Below are 12828 nucleotides of genomic sequence, written 5' to 3'. Positions count from 1 at the left end.
TTTAGCCCATTTACATTCAGAGGAACTATTGATAGATATGAATTTAGCACCATTGTATTACCTGTAAAGACCATGTTTCTGTAGATCGTCTCTGTTTTCTTTCTGGTCTTTGTTACTTTTGGGCTCTCTCTTCACTTACAGGATCCCCTTTAAAATTCTTGCAGGGCTGCTTTAGTGATTACAAATTCTTTTAGTTTCTATTTGTCCTAGATGCTCTTTAGCTCTCCTTCCAATCTGAATGACAGCCTTCCTGGATAAAATATTCTTGGCTGCATGTTTTTCTCATTTAGTGCTCATTCTAGCCCTTTCTGGCCTGCCAGGTCTCTGTATATAGATCTTCTGCAGTTTAATGTTTCTATCATCATAGGTTAAGGTGCTCTTCCCTCAAGCTGTTTTCAGGATTTTCTCTGAAATTTGCAAGCTTCATCAGTATATGTCAGGGTATTGATCTATTTTTATTGAGTTGGGGGTGTTCTCTCTACCTCTTGGACTTGAACGCCTGTTTTCTTCTCCCAGTGAGTGAAGTTCTCAGCTATAGTTTGCTGGCATATACCTTCTGTCCCTCTTTCTCTTTCTTCTTCCTTTGGGACCCCAATAATTCTAATATTGTTTTACTTTATATTATAGCTGATTTTTTGAAGCCTCCCCTCATGGTTCATTAGTTGTTTTTCTCTCTCTTTCTTAGCTTCCTTACTTTCCATCATCATGTCTTCTGAGTCAGTGACTCTTTCTTCTGCCTTATTTATCCTTGCTGTTAGAGCATCCAATTTAGACTGCATCTCAGTTAAAGAATTTTAATTTCAGCTTTATTAGGTTTATTTTATTAGGTTTATTTTTGCACTAAGAGATTCTCTAGTATATTTTATGCTTTTTAAAAGTCCAGCTAATAACTTTATAATCATTATCCTCAATTCCAGCCGATATTTTACTTATATCCATATTGATTAGATCTGTGACAGAGAATATTACCTCTCATTCTTTCCTTTGTCGTGAATTCTTCCTTCTATTCATTTTTCCCAGAAAAGAATGAATGAACAAGAGAACAGAATAAAAAATATCAACCAAGGGGCGCCTAGGTGGCTCAGTGGGTTAAAGCCTGTGCTTTCAGCTCAGGTCATGATCCCGGGGTTCTGGTATCAAGCCCCACATTGGGCTCCCTGCTCAGTGGGGAGCCTGCTTCCTCCTCTCTCTCTCTGCCTGCCTCTCTGCGTGATCTTCTCTGTGATCTCTGTCAAATAAATAAATAAAATATTTAAAATATAATCTTTAAAAAAATTTTAAAAATTAAAAAAATATATCAACCAAAACTCAAGTGAAATACACACTAGACAATTTTGAAGACATCAAAACCAAAATGAAAAGAAAGAGAAAAAAAAAGAAAAGGGAAAAAAGAGAGAGTGTAATCTCCCCAGTGGACATAACAGGATCCACATGGTCCTAAGTATATTTTGATCTGTTTGTTAGAAAACATTCAATCCCCAAATTATAAAGAAACAAAACTTATGTATATACAAAAATAAAATTTATAACAGTGAAAGGAAGCCAAAAGTGAAGAGTGTATCTATAAAATGTAAAAATGAAAGTTTAAAAAAAGACTTAAAAACGAAGAATTGATAAAGTAAGAAACTAGTTGAAAAGGAAAAAAAGTAAAAAAGAAAAGAAAAATTTTAAACTGAAATATTAAACATTCATGAGAAAAAAACTCTCAAATTCTATATACTGTTTTTCCCTATTGCTGGAGTTTTGCAGTTGTGTGTGCTTGGTAAACTTGGTATTCCCTTGATGTTCCAGCTGGTCTTCTGTGGGAGGGGCCTGCTGTGCTGATTTTTAGGTGTCTTTGCCTTGGTGGAGTTGCATTGCCTCTTGCCAGGGGGCTGGGCTCAGAGTAAACTGCTTCACTTTCTTCTGCTGGAGCTGAAAGTTCACAGCCCTCTCTCTTCAGTAAACCCTCAGGGAAAGGTGATCTTCTACTTTGTGTCAAACTCTGCAGATTCCTGCAGTGTACACCCACACTGATCCTCCCAGGGGAGGGAGGAGGGTCTCAGCAGGCCTGCCAGTTGTAGGGCGCCTGCCTGGGGAGTGGTCTTCCAGTTGTGCCTCGGTCTGTGGTTTATGGCAAACCAAACTGAGAGCCCACTTCTGCCTTGCTGACCATATCAGATTCCCTGCCACAGTGCTTGGAAATTTTGCTGGCTCTGGCACCCCCATTTTCTGTAACCCAAGGGAATCCAGAGACCACATTGTCCCACCTAGGATTCTGCCCTCTTTGCCACCTGAGCACCATTCACACAGGGATGTTTCTCACTGGGCCAGATTCCTTAAAGTTCCAATTTTGCCGTCTGAGGCTATATCACTTTCTGGTAGCTGACTTTTGGAGGCTCCCTCTCCCTGCCGTTTATCCTCCCATTTATCCCCTCCAATACACTTCTCCGCAACTCCAACCTTGCAAAAAATGGTCACTTTTTTCTTTTTGTAAAATCCCAGCAATTATTTGCTTGCATCTCAGATTGAATTTACAGTTGTTCAGAATGATTGGTAGTTATCTAGCTAAATTCAGAGGACCAAATGAAATGAGGATGCCTACTCTTCTGCCATCTTGCCTCCCTCCCTACAACGCCATACTGTTTTGGTTACTATAGCTTTGTAATATAGTTTGTAATTAGGAAGCCTGTTGTCTCCAGCTTTGTTATTCTTTCTCAAAATTGCTTTGGCTATTGGGGTCTTTTGTGTTTCATACAAATTTTACGATTTTTTTTCTAATTGTGTAGAAAAATGCCATTAGAATTTTGATAGGGACTGCATTGAATCTATAGAAGGCTTTGGGTAGTATGGTTATTTTAGCAGTATTAATTCTTCTAATCCATGAACATGAAATACCTTCCCATTTGTGTCTTCTTCAGTAGCTTTCAGTGTATAGATCTTTCATTTCAATGGTTAAATTTATTCCCAAATATTTTATTCTTTTTGATGCAATTGTGAATGAGATTGTTTCTTCATTTCTCTTTCTGAGAGTTCATTGTTGGTATACAAATACAACTGATTTTTATACATTGATTTTATATCTTGCAACTTACTGAATTGTTTATTAGCCTAACATGGTTTTTTGTGTGGAATTTTTAGGGTTTTCTTTATGTACTATCATGTCACTGTAGAGACAGTTTTACTTCTTTTCTGATTTGTATGCCTTTTATTTCATTTTCTTGCATAATTGCTCTGGCTATAACTTCTAGTATTACAGTGGTAAAAGTTTTGAGAATGGGCATTTTTGTCTACTACCTTAACTGAGAGGAAAAAGTTTCATTGTTTTCATCATTGAGTATGAAGTTAGCTGAGGTTTGGCATGGCATGAGGTTTGTCATGTGTGGCCTTTAATTGGTTGAGGTAGATTTTCTCTGTACCCATTTTGTTGAGAGTTTTTATCATAATTGGATGTGGAATTTTGTCTGATGCTTTTCCTGCATCTATTGAAATGATGGTATGATTTTTATCCACTCGTTTGTTAATGTGATGTATCACAATGATTGATTTGGGGGTGTTGAACAATGCTTACATCTCTGGAATAAATTCCACTTGGTCATGGTGTATGATCCTTTTGATGTACTATTTAATTCAGTTTGCTGTTATTCTATTGAGGAGTTTTACATTTGTATTCATCAAGGATATTGGCCTGTAATTTTCTTATAGTATCCTTGTCTGGTTTTTGTATCATCACAATGCTGGGCTCCCAAAATGAGTTTGGAAATGTTCCCTCCTCTGCTTTTTGTTTTGCTTTGTTTTCAAAGACTTTGGGAAAGATTGGTATTAGTTTTTATTTTTTTAATTTAACATTTGGTGGAATTCACCTGTGAAGCCTTCTGGTCTTGGACTTGTGTTTGTTAGGTTTTTAATTCCTGATTCAGTCACCTTACTAGTAATTTGTTTGTTCAGATTTCCTATTCTTTCTTTCTTTCTTTCTTCCTTTCATTGTAATAGAAATGTTTTTTAATATAATAAATGGTTTTTATTATATTTACAGTGGAATGACTGAAGATTGGAGAATTAACACATCTTTCCAAGTCATTTAGCTGGTTCAATTTAGTATTTTGAGCCACATTGCTTCTTACTCTTTGTAAGAAAAATATTCTTTGTTTTGGACTGGTTTCTATCATCTATTTTCTAGTTTTTAAAAAATTTTTATTTTTGAAATTTCTTTCTAGTGTTCCAGAATTCACTGTTTATGCACCACAACCAGTGCTCCATGCAATACGTACACTCCATAATACCCACCACCAGGGTCACCCAAGCTCCCACCCCCGCCCTTCCTGTGGACTCTGAAAAACAATATGAGGGTTCCTATTTTTTCTTGATTCAGTCTTGATAGATTGTATATTTCTAGGAATGCATCAATTTTTTCTAGGTTGTCCAATTTGTTGCTTTATAATTATTTATAGTCTCTATGATTGTTTATGTTTCTGTGGTATCAGTTGTAATGTTTTCTTTCATTATTAATATTATCTTATCCTCTCACTTCTGCTCTTGGTGTATCTGGATATGGTTCATCAATTTTGTTTCTTAAAACACACACACACACACACAAACCTGCTGCAGGGGTGCCTGGGTGGCTCATTTGGTTGGGTGGCCAACTCTTGATTTTGTCTTAAGTTATGATCTTAGGGTCCTAGGATTGAGCCCCATATCAGGCTCTGTGCTCAGCAGGGAGTCTGCTTAAGAATTCTTACTCTTTTTCCTCTGCCCCTCCCTCTCAATAGATAAATAAATAAATAAATCTTTAAAAACTATTCATTTTATTGTTTTTTTCTGTTGTCTTTTAATCATTATTTCATCTATTTCCACTCCGATATTTGTTATTTCCTTCCTTCTGCTAACTTTGGGCATAATTGTTTCCTTTTTTTTGAGTTCTTTAAAAGTTAGGTTGATTTTTCTTATTTTTATTTAAAAAATTTTTTTCTTACATTTTTGCTATGTTCCACCTTAAATCTGCTTTTGCAGCATCCCATAGATTTTGATATATTACGCCTTTGTTTTTGTTTGTTTCAAGATTTTTTTGATTTTGCCTTTTGGTTTCTTCTTTGACCCTTTAGCAGTTCAGAAGTGTGTTGCTGAATTTCCACATATATGTGCATTTTCAAGCTTTCCTCCTGTTATTAACATCTAGTTTCATGCCACTATAGTCAGAGAAGGTACTTGATATGATTTTAGTCTTCTAAATTTGATAGGACTTTTTTGTGACCTGTGCTGGAGAGTGTTCTGTTTGTACTTGAAAAGAGTATGTAGTCTGCTGTTGTTGGATGGAATGATCTGCATATATGTCTGTTAGGACCATTTGATTAAAAGAATGGTTCTAATGTTTCCCTGTTGATTTTCTGTCTGGATGATCTAGCCATTGTTGAAAGTCAGGTATTGAAGTTCCCTGCTATTATAGTTTGATTTTCTGTTTTACTCTTCAGATCTGTTAGCATTTGCTTGATATATTTAGGTGGTCTTACATTGGGAGCATATATATTTACAGCTGTTCTATCTTCTTGATGAATTGTCTCTGTTACTGTTTTGTCTTAAAGTTATTTTTTGTGTTGTAAGCATAGCTAACCTTGTTCTCTTTTGCTTCCCATTTGCATGGAATATATTTTTCCATCCCTGCACATTGAGCCTTTGTGTGTCCTTAAAGCTGAGGTGAGTCTTTTGCAGCAACTTAAAGTTGGGTCTTTAAAAAAAAAAAAAAATCCAGGGGTGCCTGGGTGGCTCAGTCATTAAGCGTCTGCCTTCTGCTCAGGTCATGATCCCAGGGTCCTGGGATCAAGCCCTGAGTCGGGCTCCTTGCTCGGTGGGAGGCCTGCTTCTTTCTCTCCCACTCCCCCTGCTTGTGTTCCCTCTCTTGCTGTGTCTCTCTCTGTCAAATAAATAAAAACCTCTTAAAAAAAATAAAATCCAGCCAGCCACTCCATGTCTTTTAATTAGAGAATTTAATCCATTTACATTTAGAGTAATTATTGTTATGTATGGTTCCCTCGGCTGTTTTGTCAATTGTTTTCTGTTTGTTTTAGTATCCTGCTTCTGTTGGTGGATGTATTAACACCAGAGCTGTGCTTGATTCTGTCCTGTTCTTACAGGGGTCCCTCTTGGTCCCCTGGGTGGCCTCCTGATCACAGAAGTCCTCATGTTCTCTGGCAGTTCTCATTACCTGAGCATGGGTTCCTTTAGGATGGAGAGGAACCTCCTCCTTCTTGTGAGATGGTCCAAACAAGGGGAAAAGCAGTGTTAAGGAGATTCCATTAGGAAGAAAAAAGCCAGCATCTCTTGGTTCCAGTTCCATGCTTGTTATTTTTTTATTTATTATCTTCTTTAGTTAGATTAATATCACCTATCCATGTTTCAGCTAATAAGCATTTTAACAACATAAACATTTGAATCAGCTACACCTTTGCTCTGCTAATAAATTAGCTCTCACAGGCACAATCCAGTATTTCCAAGGCTTTTTTTTTTTTGAAGTGTTTTTTTTTTCAATATCCATATGTAAAGAAAACTGATAATTGAGATTTACATACTAAAGAGGTGTATTCTTTATTAATATTTTGTGCATCAATAATGATATGACTGACATTACTATTAGTTGCCTGAAGAGATTTGGTCAGTTTGTTAAGAATGATTTTTTTCTTCTAACATTGGGTCTTCTGAAAATAGGACATAATTCTACCATTAGCATAGAAAATGTCTGCCAGTTGTCATTGAGTTTTGTGTTATAAACACACAAATATGGCACAGAAGTCTATTTCAGGGTTAGAAAATTATCTTAATGGCACTTTGGGAAATTATTCAAGTTTGAATGGTTATGTGGAGAAGGATTTATGTAATATGGATAAATATTTTTATGTAGAACAGTCTTAACATTTTAACTTACTCTTATTATTATACTTAGGTTTAGTATTAATATACACAAGCCAGCTTTCCCCTGGCTGTCAGCTGTAGGCCACTCATAGGTCCCAGAGGCCTCCCCCAAGTCCAGCAGTATTAACATTTAAACTTATTATAACACTTACTCTTATTATCACATTTATAAGGTATTTCCTTTTTAGCCTTAAAAATAGCTACATGGTGTGTTTTTTATGTGTTTAAGCTGGTATGATAGAAATTAAGGTCTAAGTCATGGGTCTCAAATATAAACACATAAATCCTGCATAGGGATATGTTCTGAGGGTCCAGAATTTAGAATCAGGGTGATTATATTTTTCCCATTCATGGAAAGGAGTAGGTCTCATAATTTAATTCGATTCTTCACGATATGCAGTATGGAGTAGCAAGAGACCGTGGGCTTTGATTTTAGAAGGACATCTGGCTATGAACTCTGTCTCCACAAATGTGACCTGTGTGCTCATCAGCTGGAAGAACAAAATACAATGACTTAAATGAGATACAGTTCACTTCCTTCTGCCTGACAAGGCAAAGGTGTGCAGATGGGACTGGCAGATTGGTTGGCTCCTCAACATGTGGCTTTGATCTGCATCCAAGGTGGTGGCAGCTTTCACTGCTCAAGGCTATCAAAGAGGGGGAAAGAGGAGGGGGATGAGGAGCGTTCTTTTCAAGGACAGGGTTGTACACATCACCTCCACTTACCTTACCTGCGAGAACATAACGTAGCCACTCAAGGAAGCCTGGGAAGTGTAGTCTCTGTCAGAGCAATGGCAGCCTTGCTCAGATGTGCTTGGGAAAGGGTGTGATTCCCTTCCTAAGAGGAAGAAGGAAATAAGGAGGAGCTGCTTAACAATCTTGGCCAGGAGCCTTGACCAAATTCCTCTTTCTTGATTCTTTTTGTAAAATGTTGAACTGTTTATAAAAATTTACAAAATATCTATTGACTGTCATCCTCAAAAGATTTTGATGAAGAGACATTTAATAAATATAAATACCCCTTCCATATTTTCTGGGGCTCATTTCTCTTATTACTTCTGGGTACAACTCTTAGTTTTTGAAATTAATAATAATATACATTCTCTTGCTGTGTAACAAATTACCACAAATTTACTGGCTTAAACCATTAGCCTTCTCAGTTTTTGTATGTCGGGAGGCAGAGCCCAGCATAGCCAGCACATTCCATGTTCGGGGAGCCACACGCTGCAGCCAAGGTGTCAGCCGACTGCAGTCTCATTTGGGGCCTGACTGCCTCATCCGGGTCATTGGCAGAATTCCTGTCTTTGCAGCTGTGGGATCCAGGGTCCCAACTTCTTGCTGTCAGCTATAGGACTGTGTCCCACAGAGACCACTCCCACATCTTAAATCCTTCCTCCCAGATCCGAGAGGATTCACCTGGCTTACTACCAGGTGGACTTCTCCAACATGGCTGCCGACTTTTTAGGCCACCGAGGAGGGTTTCTAGAGTGAGTCTGCTAACCAGACGAGATATTGTGTATAGCACAACTAATTATGAAGGTGACATTCCATTGCTGTTGCCATACTATCTTAGTGAGAACCAAGGCACAGGTCCTGCCCACACTCAAGGGGAGTGATTTCACAGAGGCATGAATGAGATCATGGGGCCACCTGGAAGTTTGTCAAGCACAGTAGCTGTGTTTCATTTAAAATCACTTTGTATTACAAATGGAGAATTCCTGTTTGCCACTATCATTTCTCAGGTTTTGGTAAAGTGTCTATGGGGACTCTTTTTTTTTTTTTTAATCAAATTAGAAATACCAGTCCATACTGAATCATGGAAAATATATATGTACACATGTATTGGGAGAGAGAGAATATAAACATGAGAAGGGAGATGGAAAAATATCTCCCTCTGCTTTCCATTGTGGCTGAACACCGTTGGATGCCACAGATTTGGTATCATAAGAGGCACTCCACAAACTGACAGTATTGTGTATAGAGAATGTAAAAAGTCAAAATGGTCTATCTATAAAGACTAGCTCAGGAATTTGCTTCTTTGTCTCTTGCTGTCTTTTAGTTACCCTAATTTTGACAGGTACACATTGAACAGTAGGCCTTTCTGAGCTTACATGGTATTGCTGGGCTCATTGTTTGTTTAGATTCTACAGAGCTTGAAAGAAATTGAAGTCACTACCCTAGGAAGTATGATACAGACTGTGTATATAGTTCAGATGTGCAGATCTGGTGTCAAAATTAGCCTCAAAAGTCTTGGATCATCTATCAAATAATATAATAAAAATGTAGTTTTTTACAAAAAAACAACATTAGTAATAATCAGCATAAGATCCAAAATTTGCTTTTAACTCTGTAGTATCCTCTTGTTTGTGAGATGGATATTATTCCTGGCCTCCTTAGTGCAGTCAAAGGCTAATTTTTCAGTAACATTGAGCATCATCCTGAAAGAATCCTCCAGTGTCTGTCCATCCATCCATCCATTGATCCATCCATCCATCCATCCATCTGTCCAACAGACAGCTGTTGAATTCCCTTTGTAGTCCCCATACCGTGCTAAGTCCAGACATAGGCACAGTATTGTGGTCTTTGGTCTTAAGGGAATTTCATTTCATATGACACACACCAAAGAAGTAGTGGGTGTCATTCCTATTCTCATCCAATTTATAATGTCACTGATAAGATTGTTTTAAAATAAATTTTAATTAAATGCATTTATACATATATACATATAGCTAGAGATGAAGAAATGATGTGCTATTTGAGAGTATAATTAAGAGAAATGATCAGTTCAATCACTGAACCCTTAACATATAGTTAATGAGTGCTTACTCCGCAATGGCTCCTCTTCTAGGTCTGAACCTGAAATAGATGGTACGTAACCGGCTCCTTTTCTGCCTTTCTGTTCCTGGCCCTGTCTCTCATTTGGATGGAGGAAAATCACATGGTTAGGAAGGGGCTACAGCAAATAGAGTCCTCAGAGGACCTCCCCTTCCCTGACTTCTAAAGCAAGTGATAGTTTGCACAGGCTTCCTAGAACACTCTTCTCCTGCTCCACATTCTTATCTGTGGGATCACTGGGGTTCATCTGACCAAGAAGTCTGTGATAGCCATGCCTTGAGATATGTCAGGGTTGGAAGATCTACACTTCCCGTCAGAATAAAAGAAAAACTGCAAAGGGTTCATGTCCTTTGTTTTAAGACCAGATCTGCGCATTACACTTCAAAGGAAGGGTGAACATGTCTGTCCATCCAATAGTGTCCCTCAGGAAGAAAAAAGCTTCGACTTCAAAGGAAGAGCATGTTGTCATTCCTGAGCTTCAAATGAAATGCTCTCTTTTCCTTTTCCTGACGAACGAGTGAAATTATAACAAAGACTTCCTATGAGGTTGAATCAGAAGGAATTCAGCTATTTGTGGTTACAGAGTGGTGGAGCTGTAGGTCTTTGTGCACCATAAACTCACAAACCACTGATGGAAGTGTCAGGTGGGCGTAATTTATCTAGCGTGTCTTGAGGTAGGAAAGGGTGTAGTACCGAACTCAAACCTGTAATTACAGAACAAGACACAACGAGTGTGCCCTGTGACAGAATATCTGTATCCAGGCAGGCATGTTGCTATAAGGCAGACGCCGTGGCAGCTCAGGAAATTGAGCATTGCACAAACCCTGATGTCTCTTTCTACACTTCTGAAAGGTCTTATTTTTATTACTCTGTTTATGTGAGGACTTAGTTATGAACTGATGACACGAACAAACTTAGAAATTTCGTAGCTCGAATCAAATGCCTCTTTTGAGGTAGGCCTGCTTTCGAGGCAACACAAAACTGCATTCAGCGGGAATCTAAACAGAATTACACTCTGCTCTGTACTGCAGAGGCTACCGCACTAGTTATGGCAGATCACCAAGGAGGTCTCAAAGACGGGACCCCTTCAACTGTGTGCTTCCTGACTGGAGGCGTCCACCTTGAGAGAGGCTGACAGCATCTGTAGCATAAGAACCACTATCAGTGGAGCATCAGACTAAAACAGCAGGCCATATTCCATGACAAAAGATATCGTTGTAGCGCAGTGGCTTTATATAAGAAAGATTACCAGTGGTCCAGTATGATGCCGGCATAACCCAAAAATTGACATAGATCCCCTTTTCTAATAAAACAGAGTATACAGAACCATTGTATCTGTTATAAGTAAATTCTGAAAGACCCAACCCTTTGACTAAAAATTTAGTTACTCAAAAGTTTATCATAATGGAATTTGACCCTAGATGGTCCTTGACTATTGGCCTTCAATTTAAATAGTGCTTGCATAGGAAAAAGGACGGGAAAGAAAGTCTGTCTCTACTTTCCATGCCCCTCTCCCCCCATGCCCGCTGAGGGTACCTGTTGGCCAGAAAGTGTGCAGACATATTCTCCCATCTGGGGCAAGATCACTGTTGAGCTTCTGGGGCCTCAGCTCTAATGCCCTTCATGTGTTCTTGGTGCTGGCACCTGGGCCTGGGGCCAATGAGGAAGGATCCAGGTCTGGTTACTGTAACAGACCCCAGATAACAGCCTTGTGAGTGCACCTACCCTGTGCTGGTGGTGGTGATGTGGAGTTGGAAACCACATTCCCAGCTTGTGGCTTCCCACAGGTAGGATCTCACTGTCACAGCTGGCCCAGCATGGTATGGCACAGGAGCAAGGGGCACGTCTCTTTCCTTTCAGAACGTGACTCACAAGGCGCTCACTTACTTCCAAGTGTAGCCATTTTGGAAAAACAGGGAAAGTGGATGTGGAGAGTGATTGATCTCTCTTCCCTGATAGCCTCCTGTTCAAAATCAGTTTGGTTTTTTTTTTTAAAGATTTTATTTATTTATGAGAGAGAGAGGGGGAGAGAGCGAGCACAGGCAGACAGAATGATAGGCAGAGGCAGAGGGAGAAGCAGGCTCCCTGCTGAGCAAGGAGCCCGATGTGGGACTCGATCCCAGGACGCTGGGATCATGACCTGAGCCGAAGGCAGCTGCTTAACCAACGGAGCCACCCAGGCGTCCCCAAAATCAGTTTTAGTACTCCAGCATACCTTCCTTCCCCCTGCCCACCCTTGCAACTTTCCATTTATTTGTGCTTTTTTTTTTTTTTTTTTAGTTTTTTTTAAATCGAAGTATGGTCGACACAACACACATTGCTGTATTAACTACCTCTTTTATAACAGCTCCTTTGCCCAATCCAGACAAAATAGTTGTCTTAATATGTTAGACATACGCAGAGAGTGAACTAGCACTGTGATCTCATTATTAGAGTCCCTGGGTAGTAGATATAAGACTTCTATCAGATATAAGACTTCTATCAGACAGACTGCATTCTAAAACTTGCCACACACTGTGATCAAGGAACCATCTTTTTTTAAAAAAATTTGCTCTTAATCAGGTAGTATTTGCTTATATAGTTAATAGGTTTATGGTGAGGATTACACCTTATATTTTATTTTCCAGGGAATTAAAATATTTATTAAAGAATGATTATCTTCATTTAAAAAAATAGGTTTCTAGCTTACTCTGGGTGATCATTTTGAAAATATATACAAATATTGAATCGTTATATATGCCTGTAACTATTATAACATATCAATTATACCTTCATTGAAAAAGTGAAAAAAATAAATTCTGGGTGAAAGAATAATAGATCCATCTGTCATTATGAATAAAACTCAGGTTTTTTGTTTACATTCTTTTGAAAACCTTAGACTTCAATTTTTTTTCTCAAAAAATGTTAATGTGAACGAAAGCACACATCAGAAGACAGTGGATTATTGCATATTTGTTTTAGAAAAGTAAAAAATATTTAGGTCATAAATATGTCTTTTGACGACCGCTTTTGTAATTCTAGCTTTTGTTGTAGCAGTGTTAGACCGTGAATAGGCTGTGGTAAATTTATGCGTTGGCAGTATAACCTTCCTACCAACCAATCAGAATGTAG

The 12828-nt window shown here is 38.4% G+C and overlaps 1 protein-coding gene across 1 annotated transcript in view; it reads left to right on the top strand.

The window, feature by feature from the left end:
* The window catches only part of LOC122906923 (mitochondrial intermediate peptidase), a 170228-nt gene that overhangs the window by 128978 nt on the left and 28422 nt on the right, over nucleotides 1-12828 (top strand). The gene's annotated exons all lie outside the window — the stretch shown is intronic.

The sequence above is a fragment of the Neovison vison genome, chromosome 5 (genome assembly GCF_020171115.1).
Source record: "Neovison vison isolate M4711 chromosome 5, ASM_NN_V1, whole genome shotgun sequence".
NCBI lineage: Eukaryota > Metazoa > Chordata > Mammalia > Carnivora > Mustelidae > Neogale > Neogale vison.
Note: the sequence above shows the minus strand (reverse complement) of the source record. Positions and strands in the feature narration are given on the sequence as shown.